The sequence below is a fragment of the Coregonus clupeaformis genome, chromosome 15, assembly GCF_020615455.1.
Source record: "Coregonus clupeaformis isolate EN_2021a chromosome 15, ASM2061545v1, whole genome shotgun sequence".
In the NCBI taxonomy this organism is placed as follows: Eukaryota; Metazoa; Chordata; class Actinopteri; order Salmoniformes; family Salmonidae; genus Coregonus; species Coregonus clupeaformis.
In genome coordinates, this window is record NC_059206.1 from 77,501 (window position 1) to 87,851 (window position 10,351).

Sequence of the window (10,351 nt, forward strand, 5' to 3'; positions counted from 1 at the left end):
TTATCATTGCTGTCTCTTCTGCTGTCTAGCTTTCATTATCACTGCTGTCTACCTTTCATTATCACTGCTGTCTCTTCTGGTGTCTACCTTTCATTATCACTGCTGTCTCTTCTAGTGTCTAGCTTTCATTATCACTGCTGTCTACCTTTCATTATCACTGCTGTCTCTTCTGGTGTCTACCTTTCATTATCACTGCTGTCTCTTCTAGTGTCTAGCTTTCATTATCACTGCTGTCTACCTTTCATTATCACTGCTGTCTCTTCTGGTGTCTACCTTTCATTATCACTGCTGTCTCTTCTGCTGTCTAGCTTTCATTCTCACTGCTGTCTCTTCTGGTGTCTACCTTTCATTATCTCTGCTGTCTCTTCTGCTGTCTACCTTTCATTATTACTGCTGTCTCTTCTGGTGTCTAGCTTTCATTATCACTGCTGTCTACCTTTCATTTTCACTGCTGTCTACCTTTCATTATCACTGCTGTCTACCTTTCATTATCACTGCTGTCTACCTTTCATTATCACTGCTGTCTCTTCTGCTGTCTAGCTTTCATTAACACTACTGTCTCTTCTGCTGTCTAGCTTTCATTATCACTGCTGTCTCTTCTGGTGTCTACCTTTCATTATCACTGCTGTCTCTTCTGGTGTCTACCTTTCATTATCAATCAATCAATCAATTTTATTTTATATAGCCCTTCTTACATCAGCTAATATCTCGAAGTGCTGTACAGAAACCCAGCCTAAAACCCCAAACAGCTAGTAATGCAGGTGTAGAAGCACGGTGGCTAGGAAAAACTCCCTAGAAAGGCAAAACCTAGGAAGAAACCTAGAGAGGAACCAGGCTATGAGGGGTGGCCAGTCCTCTTCTGGCTGTGCCGGGTGGAGATTATAACAGAACCATGCCAAGATGTTCAAAAATGTTCATAAGTGACAAGCATGGTCAAATAATAATCAGGAATAAATCTCAGTTGGCTTTTCATAGCCGATCATTAGAGTTTAAAACAGCAGGTCTGGGACAGGTAGGGGTTCCATAACCGCAGGCAGAACAGTTTAAACTGGAATAGCAGCAAGGCCAGGCGGACTGGGGACAGCAAGGAGTCACCACGGCCGGTAGTCCCGACGTATGGTCCTAGGGCTCAGGTCTCTCAGTTGGCTTTTCATAGCCGATCATTTAGAGTTGAAAACAGCAGGTCTGGGACAGGTAGGGGGTTTCGTAGCCGCAGGCAGAACAGTTGAAACTGGAATAGCAGCAAGGCCAGGCGGACTGGGGACAGCAAGGTGTCATCATGCCCGGTAGTCCTGACGTATGGTCCTAGGGCTCAGGTTCTCAGAGAGAAAGAGAGAACGAGAGAATTAGAGAGAGCATACTTAAATTCACACAGGACACTGGATAAGACAGGAGAAGTACTCCAGGTATAACCAACTAACCCCAGCCCCCCGACACATAAACTACTGCAGCATAAATACTGGAGGCTGAGACAGGAGCGGTCCCGGAGACACTGTGGCCCCATCCGAAGAAACCCCGGACAGGGCCAAACAGGAAGGATATAACCCCACCCACTCCGCCAAAGCACAGCCCCCGCACCACTAGAGGGATATCCCCAACCACCAACTTACAATCCTGAGACAAGGCCGAGTATAGCCCACAGAGGTCTCCACCACAGCACAAACCAAGGGGGGGCGCCAACCGAGACAGGAAGATCACGTCAGTAACTCAACCCACTCAAGTGACGCACCCCTCCCAGGGACGGCATGAAAGAGCACCAGCAAGCCAGTGACTCAGCCCCTGCAACAGGGTTAGAGGCAGAGAACCCCAGTGGAGAGGGGAACCGGCCTGGCAGAGACAGCAAGGGCTGTTCGTTGCTCCAGCCTTTCCGTTCACCTTCACACTCCTGGGCCAGACTACACTCAATCATATGACCTACTGAAGAGATAAGTCTTCAGTAAAGACTTAAAGGTTGAGACCGAGTCTGCGTCTCTCACATGGGTAGGCAGACTGTTCCATAAAAATGGAGATCTATAGGAGAAAGCCCTGCCTCCCGCTGTTTGCTTAGAAATTCTAGGGACAATTAGGAGGCCTGCGTCTTGTGACCGTAGCGTACGTATTGGTATGTACGGCAGGACCAACTCGGAAAGATAGGTAGGAGCAAGCCCATGTAACGCTTTATAGGTTAACAGTAAAACCTTGAAATCAGCCCTTGCCTTAACAGGAAGCCAGTGTAGGGAAGCTAGCACTGGAGTAATATGATCAAATTTCTTGGTTCTAGTCAGGATTCTAGCAGCCGTATTTAGCACTAACTGAAGTTTATTTAGTGCTTTATCCGGGTAGCCGGAAAATAGAGCATTGCAGTAGTCCAATCTAGAAGTAACAAATGCATGGATCAATTTTTCTGCATCATTTTTGGACAGAAAATTTCTGATTTTTGCAATGTTACGTAGATGGAAAAAAGCTGTCCTTGAAACAGTCTTGATATGTTCGTCAAAAGAGAGATCAGGGTCAAGAGTAACGCCTAGGTCCTTCACAGTTTTATTTGAGACGACTTTACAACCATCAAGATTAATTGTCAGATTTAACAGAAGATCTCTTTGTTTCTTGGGACCTAGAACAAGCATCTCTGTTTTGTCCGAGTTTAAAAGTAAAAAGTTTTCAGCCATCCACTTCCTTATGTCTGAAACACAGGCTTCTAGCGAGGGCAATTTTGGGGCTTCACCATGCTTCATTGAAATGTACAGCTGTGTGTCATCCGCATAGCAGTGAAAGTTAACATTATGTTTTCGAATAACATCCCCAAGAGGTAAAATATATAGTGAAAACAATAGTGGTCCTAAAACGGAACCTTGAGGAACACCGAAATGTACAGTTGATTTGTCGGAGGACAGACCATTCACAGAGACAAACTGATATCTTTCCGACAGGTAGGATCTAAACCAGGCCAGAACTTGTCCGTGTAGACCAATTTGGGTTTCCAGTCTCTCCAAAAGAATGTGGTGATCGATGGTGTCAAAGGCAGCACTAAGGTCTAGTAGCACGAGGACAGATGCAGAGCCTCGGTCTGACGCCATTAAAAGGTCATTTACCACCTTCACAAGTGCAGTCTCAGTGCTATGATGGGGTCTAAAACCAGACTGAAGCATTTCGTATACATTGTTTGTCTTCAGAAAGGCAGTGAGTTGCTGCGCAACAGCTTTTTCTAAAATTTTTGAGAGGAATGGAAGATTCGATATAGGCCGATAGTTTTTTATATTTTCCGGGTCAAGGTTTGGCTTTTTTCAAGAGAGGCTTTATCACTGCCACTTTTAGTGAGTTTGGTACACATCCGGTGGATAGAGAGCTGTTTATTATGTTCAACATAGGAGGGCCAAGCACAGGAAGCAGCTCCTTCAGCAGTTTAGTAGGAATAGGATCCAGTATGCAGCTTGAAGGTTTAGAGGCCATGATTATTTTCATCATTGTGTCAAGAGATATAGTACTAAAACACTTAAGTGTCTCTCCCGATCCCAGGCCCTCGCAGGTCTGTGCAGATCCAGGACAGCTAAGCCCTGGAGGAATACGCAGATTCAAAGAGGAGTCCGTAATTTGCTTTCTAATGGTCATGATCTTTTCCTCAAAGAAGTTCATGAATTTATCACTGCTGAAGTGAAAACCATCCTCTCTTGGGGAATGCTGCTTTTTAGTTAGCTTTGCAACAGTATCAAAAAGAAATTTTGGATTGTTCTTATTTTCCTCGATTAATTTGGAAAAGTAGGATGATCGAGCAGCAGTGAGGGCTCTTCGGTACTGCACGGTACTGTCTTTCCAAGCTAGTCGGAAGACTTCCAGTTTGGTGTGGCGCCATTTCCGTTCCAATTTCCTGGAAGCTTGCTTCAAAGCTCGGGTATTTTCTGTATACCAGGGAGCTAGTTTCTTATGACAAATGTTTTTCGTTTTTAGGGGTGCAACTGCATCTAGGGTATTGCGCAAGGTTAAATTGAGTTCCTCAGTTAAGTGGTTAACTGATTTTTGTCCTCTGACGTCCTTGGGTAGGCAGAAGGAGTCTGGAAGGGCATCAATGAATTTTTGTGTTGTCTGAGAATTTATAGCACGACTTTTGATGCTCCTTGGTTGGGGTCTGAGCAGATTATTTGTTGCGATTGCAAACGTAATAAAATGGTGGTCCGATAGTCCAGGATTTTGTGGAAAAACATTAAGATCTACAACATTTATTCCATGGGACAAAACTAGGTCCAGAGTATGACTGTGGCAGTGAGTAGGTCCAGAGACATGTTGGACAAAACCCACTGAGTCGATAATGGCTCCGAAAGACTTTTGGAGTGGGTCTGTGGACTTCTCCATGTGAATATTAAAATCACCAAAAATTAGAATATGATCTGCTATGACTACAAGGTCTGATAGGAATTCAGGAAACTCAGAGAGGAACGCTGTATATGGCCCAGGAGGCCTGTAAACAGTAGCTATAAAAAGTGATTGAGTAGGCTGCATAGATTTCATGACTAGAAGCTCGAAAGATGAAAACGTCATTTTTTTTTGTAAATTGAAATTTGCTATCGTAAATGTTAGCAACACCTCCGCCTTTGCGGGATGCACGGGGAATATGGTCACTAGTGTAACCAGGAGGTGAGGCCTCATTTAACACAGCAAATTCATCAGGCTTAAGCCATGTTTCAGTCAGGCCAATCACATCAAGATTATGATCAGTGATTAGTTCATTGACTATGACTGCCTTTGAAGTGAGGGATCTAACATTAAGTAACCCTATTTTGAGATGTGAGGTATCACGATCTCTTTCAATAATGGCAGGAATGGAGGAGGTCTTTATCCTAATAAGATTGCTAGGGTGAACACCACCATGTTTAGTTTTGCCCAACCTAGGTCGAGGCACAGACACAGTCTCAATGGGTATGGCTGAGCTGACTACACTGACTATGCTATTGGCAGACTCCACTAAGCTGGCAGGTTGGCTAACAGCCTGCTGCCTGGCCTGCACCCTATTTCACTGTGGGGCTAGAGGAGTTAGAGCCCTATCTATGTTGGTAGATAAGAGGAGAGCACCCCTCCAGCTAGGATGGAGTCCGTCACTCCTCAGCAGGTCAGGCTTGATCCTGTTTGTGGGTGAGTCCCAGAAAGAGGGCCAATTATCCACAAATGTTATCTTTTGTCTTTTATCACTGCTGTCTCTTCTGGTGTCTAGCTTTCATTATCACTGCTGTCTCTTCTGTTGTCTACCTTTCATTATCACTGCTGTCTCTTCTGGTGTCTAGCTTTCATTATCTCTGCTGTCTCTTCTAGTGTCTACCTTTCATTTTCACTGCTGTCTACCTTTCATTATCACTGCTGTCTCTTCTGGTATCTAGCTTTCATTATCACTGCTGTCTCTTCTGGTGTCTACCTTTCATTATCTCTGCTGTCTCTTCTGCTGTCTACCTTTCATTATCACTGCTGTCTCTTCTGGGGTCTAGCTTTCATTATCTCTGCTGTCTACCTTTCATTATCACTGCTGTCTCTTCTGCTGTCTAGCTTTCATTATCACTGATGTCTAGCTTTCATTATCACTGCTGTCTCTTCTGGTGTCTAGCTTTCATTATCACTGCTGTCTCTTCTGGTGTCTAGCTTTCATTATCATTGCTGTCTCTTCTGGTTTCTACCTTTCATTATCACTGCTGTCTCTTCTGCTGTCTAGCTTTCATTATCACTGCTGTCTACCTTTCATTATCACTGCTGTGTCTTCTAGTGTCTAGCTTTCATTATCACTGCTGTCTACCTTTCATTATCACTGCTGTCTCTTCTGGTGTCTACCTTTCATTATCACTGCTGTCTCTTCTGCTGTCTAGCTTTCATTATCACTGCCGTCTCTTCTGGTGTCTAGCTTTCATTATCACTGCTGTCTCTTCTAGTAAAAGTATCTTTTTGTAAAATACTAATGAGTCATTATATGATCTTGATAGACATTGATCCATCTTTGATCTAACTTTACTAAACCCACACCATTGTGAGAAGTGATAATCTTCTATTTGTAATAATAATAATAATAAGTGATTAATATGACTATTATTAGACTATTAGGCAACAGATCTTGATGAGGGTTTAGTAAAGTATTAAACAATTGGACAACCCTCCGTGATTCTAAAAGGACAGTGCTAAATAAACTTTGATTTGATTGTCTTGAACACATGGTTACAATATACCCTATTACAGATGAATAGAAACAGAGAGGTGAACTATCAATTCATAGATTTAATTGCATAGATTAAACATGCTATCAAATCAATTGACCAAGTAGTGAATATAAATCATTACTACGCAGAATTGCAGGAAATTCATTTTGAAACAGTCATAAAATCAAGCTTTTGGTGTGGTGTATCCATGCATCTCAATAAACTATAACCTAAATGCATTTTTTCCTCCACCTTGGCCCAATTCACATTTCCAGTTGCCCACCCTGACATACCAAGCTAGAATGGGCCCTGTGTCTCAACCAATAGCCAATATTGGCTAAATATCCCAAGCTACAGCATCTTCCAGGGAGGGTCAGGCTCCTTGAGCCTTGCGGTGGCCACTCTGGTTTGGGTGTCCTTGGCAGAACGGTGTCGCTGTAACCAAGTGCTCACATATCGTTCTGGGTTCCACTGCACAACAGCAGGTCGTGGAGTTTTATGAACATCAAGGCAGACACAGTGAATTTTGATATATGTTTTTCTTTATGTTCTGATTGGCCAAAGTGGTGAAGCCTCCAACAGGCCTCCGCAGTGCCACCGCCAGACAGTGAAGAAACCACCATTTATGATGATAATGATGGTGATGAGATGATGATGATGGTGATGGTGATGAGATGATGATGGTGATGGTGATGGTGATGAGATGATGAGATGAGAAGAGATGATGATGGTGATGGTGATGAGATGATGATGATGGTGATGGTAGTGATGATGATGGTGATGGTGATGGTGATGAGATGATGGTGATGGTAGTGATGGTGATGGTGATGGTGATGATGATGGTGTGGTGATGATGGTGATGGAGATGATGATGATGGTGATGAGATGATGTGATGGTGATGGTGATGGTAGTGATGGTGATGGTGATGGTGATAAGATGATGATGATGGTGATGGTAGTGATGATGATGGTGATGATGATGGTAGTGATGGTGATGGTGATGGTGTGGTGATGATGGTGATGGTAGTGATGGTGATGGTGATGGTGATGGTGTGGTGATGATGGTGATTGTAGTGATGGTGATGGTGATGGTGATGGTGTGGTGATGGTAGTGATGGTGATGGTGATGGTGATGGTAGTGATGGTGATGGTGATGGTGATGATGATGGTGTGGTGATGATGGTGATGGAGATGAGATGATGATGATGGTGATGGTGATGGTAGTGATGGTGGTGATGGTGATGGTAGTGATGATGATGGTGATGATGATGGTAGTGATGGTGATGGTGTGGTGATGATGGTGATGGTAGTGATGGTGATGGTGATGGTGATGGTGATGGTGTGGTGATGATGGTGATTGTAGTGATGGTGATGGTGATGATGATGGTGATGGTAGTGATGGTGATGGTGATGGTGATGGTGTGGTGATGATGGTGATTGTAGTGATGGTGATGGTGATGATGATGGTGATGGTGATGGTGTGGTGATGGTAGTGATGGTGATGGTGATGGTGATGGTGATGGTAGTGATGGTGATGGTGATGGTAGTGATGATGATGGTGATGATGATGATTATGATGTTGATGATAGTAAAGATGATGGTGATGATGGTAGTTGTTGTTATACTTTAAACTCATAATACTTTATATTAAAGCTGCAATATGTAACTTTTTGGGCGATTGTAGTGATGGTGATGGTGATGGTGATGGTGATGGTGTGGTGATGGTAGTGATGGTGATGGTGATGGTGATGGTAGTGATGGTGATGGTGATGGTGATGATGATGGTGTGGTGATGATGGTGATGGAGATGAGATGATGATGATGGTGATGGTGATGGTAGTGATGGTGGTGATGATGATGGTGATGGTAGTGATGATGATGGTGATGATGATGGTAGTGATGGTGATGGTGTGGTGATGATGGTGATGGTAGTGATGGTGATGGTGATGGTGATGGTGATGGTGTGGTGATGATGGTGATTGTAGTGATGGTGATGGTGATGATGATGGTGATGGTAGTGATGGTGATGGTGATGGTGATGGTGTGGTGATGATGGTGATTGTAGTGATGGTGATGGTGATGATGATGGTGATTGTAGTGATGGTGATGGTGATGGTGATGGTGTGGTGATGGTAGTGATGGTGATGGTGATGGTGATGGTAGTGATGGTGATGGTGATGGTGATGATGATGGTGTGGTGATGATGGTGATGGAGATGAGATGATGATGATGGTGATGGTGATGGTAGTGATGGTGGTGATGATGATGGTGATGGTAGTGATGATGATGGTGATGATGATGGTAGTGATGGTGATGGTGTGGTGATGATGGTGATGGTAGTGATGGTGATGGTGATGGTGATGGTGATGGTGTGGTGATGATGGTGATTGTAGTGATGGTGATGGTGATGATGATGGTGATGGTAGTGATGGTGATGGTGATGGTGATGGTGTGGTGATGATGGTGATTGTAGTGATGGTGATGGTGATGATGATGGTGATGGTGATGGTGTGGTGATGGTAGTGATGGTGATGGTGATGGTGATGGTGATGGTAGTGATGGTGATGGTGATGGTAGTGATGATGATGGTGATGATGATGATTATGATGTTGATGATAGTAAAGATGATGGTGATGATGGTAGTTGTTGTTATACTTTAAACTCATAATACTTTATATTAAAGCTGCAATATGTAACTTTTTGGGCGACCGACCAAATGTACTTAGAAATGTGAGTTATAGATCTGCAATTCTCATTGAAAGCAAGTCTAAGAAGGGGTAGATCTGTTCTATGTAAGCGATTTCTATGCTTCCCGTTCTTAAGTTTAGTTTTTGCATCTTTTACTTTAGGTTTTGTACACCAGCTTCAAACAGCTGAAAATACAATATTTTTGGTTATGGGAAATATATTTCACAATGGTTTAGATGGTACAACGATTCTCTACACAATGACTGCTTATTTTGTCACATAAACTGAATTTAGACTAACTATTAGAATTTGAGCAACCAGGAAATGGCGAAGCGATTTCTGCATATTGCACCTTTAATACTCAGCAAGGTGAAACTGCAAAATGGTCTTATTTACAAACATCCAAAACAAGAAAGACATATACAGGGAGTAGAGAAATGTGTCTCTGTTTCTAAAGACTGGATGACATTACTTACACAGCGGAGGTCTGTGGATCATCCATTCTCCAATCAGCAGAAACCTCTGAGAGAGCTGGACTTGAGGATCAGTACCCAGTTATTTCATGTGGGGAAACTGAGTGTTCACTCTGTTTCTCTGAACCATCCACACTGGTCAATAGTATCAGGGGTCTTCACATGATGAGAGTTTAATGATTCAATCATTATTTAATAGTTTGTTGGGATCACATTATCACCTTCTAAACAATATTATTTCCAATCACAATTATTTTTAAACTACTCACAGGTCTACAGACACATACCTACTGTATGAATACATACCAGACTAAGATGTTTTGTGCTAAATGTGTTACCATCTAAAGGTCAGATTCTGAATAATGCAGGTATATGTCCCTGACATGCACTACTGACCTCACACTCTGTATGAGTGATATTGTCTCTGTTCCTACAGGGTTCTCTGAGGAGGACTGTGGATCACTGGCCTCCATTCTCCAATCCGCAGTCTCACATCTGAGATAGCTGGACCTGAGGAACCTGAGTTACAGTTAGTTGATTTGTGGTGGGAGGCTGGACTAAAACATCTACACTGTAAACTACCGAAACTGAGGTCAATACTTTTGTATTTTGTCTTTGTATACTTTTTCTCAAAGGGGAATTTCACCCTGGGGGAATCTGGGCTTGTTTTCATCATGTCTGAGGCATTTCAAGGACAGTGAGATGTGTTTCACACCAGGAGGTAGGCCAGTCAGGGCTAATACACCCTCCTCCTTCCGGTGCATCGATGGGGAGGGCGGCGAGATCTAATAATACATATAGTCCTGCTTTGTGGTATTTCACAAAGGCTCTATGTTATACTGATCGTACTGTATGTTTTTGTGGGTGTAGATATGGTTGCCCTTGTTCGATAGAGCCATTGGACGTCTTTCAGAGATGTTCCTATTGGCGGATTCATTAGTAAATTCAGTTTTTCCAGTCTCTGAAAGAAGACAACTTGTGTTGGGCGATGCTTCATGCTCTGGCCCCCGTCCCGCCACCAAGTCTGGCTTTTTTTTAAAGGAG

The 10,351-nt window shown here is 43.2% G+C and overlaps 1 long non-coding RNA gene across 4 annotated transcripts in view; it reads right to left on the reverse strand.

The window, feature by feature from the left end:
• The window catches only part of LOC123492570, an 8,621-nt gene extending 2,247 nt beyond the window's left edge, over positions 1-6,374 (reverse strand). For all 4 annotated transcript variants that reach the window (XR_006661780.1, XR_006661779.1, XR_006661778.1 and 1 more), the window contains exons 1-2: positions 5,311-6,374; positions 437-459 (exon numbers count right to left, since the gene is read on the reverse strand). This is a non-coding gene — a long non-coding RNA (uncharacterized LOC123492570). The remainder of the gene's footprint in view (positions 1-436; positions 460-5,310) is intronic.
• Between the last annotated feature and the right edge of the window lie 3,977 nt (positions 6,375-10,351).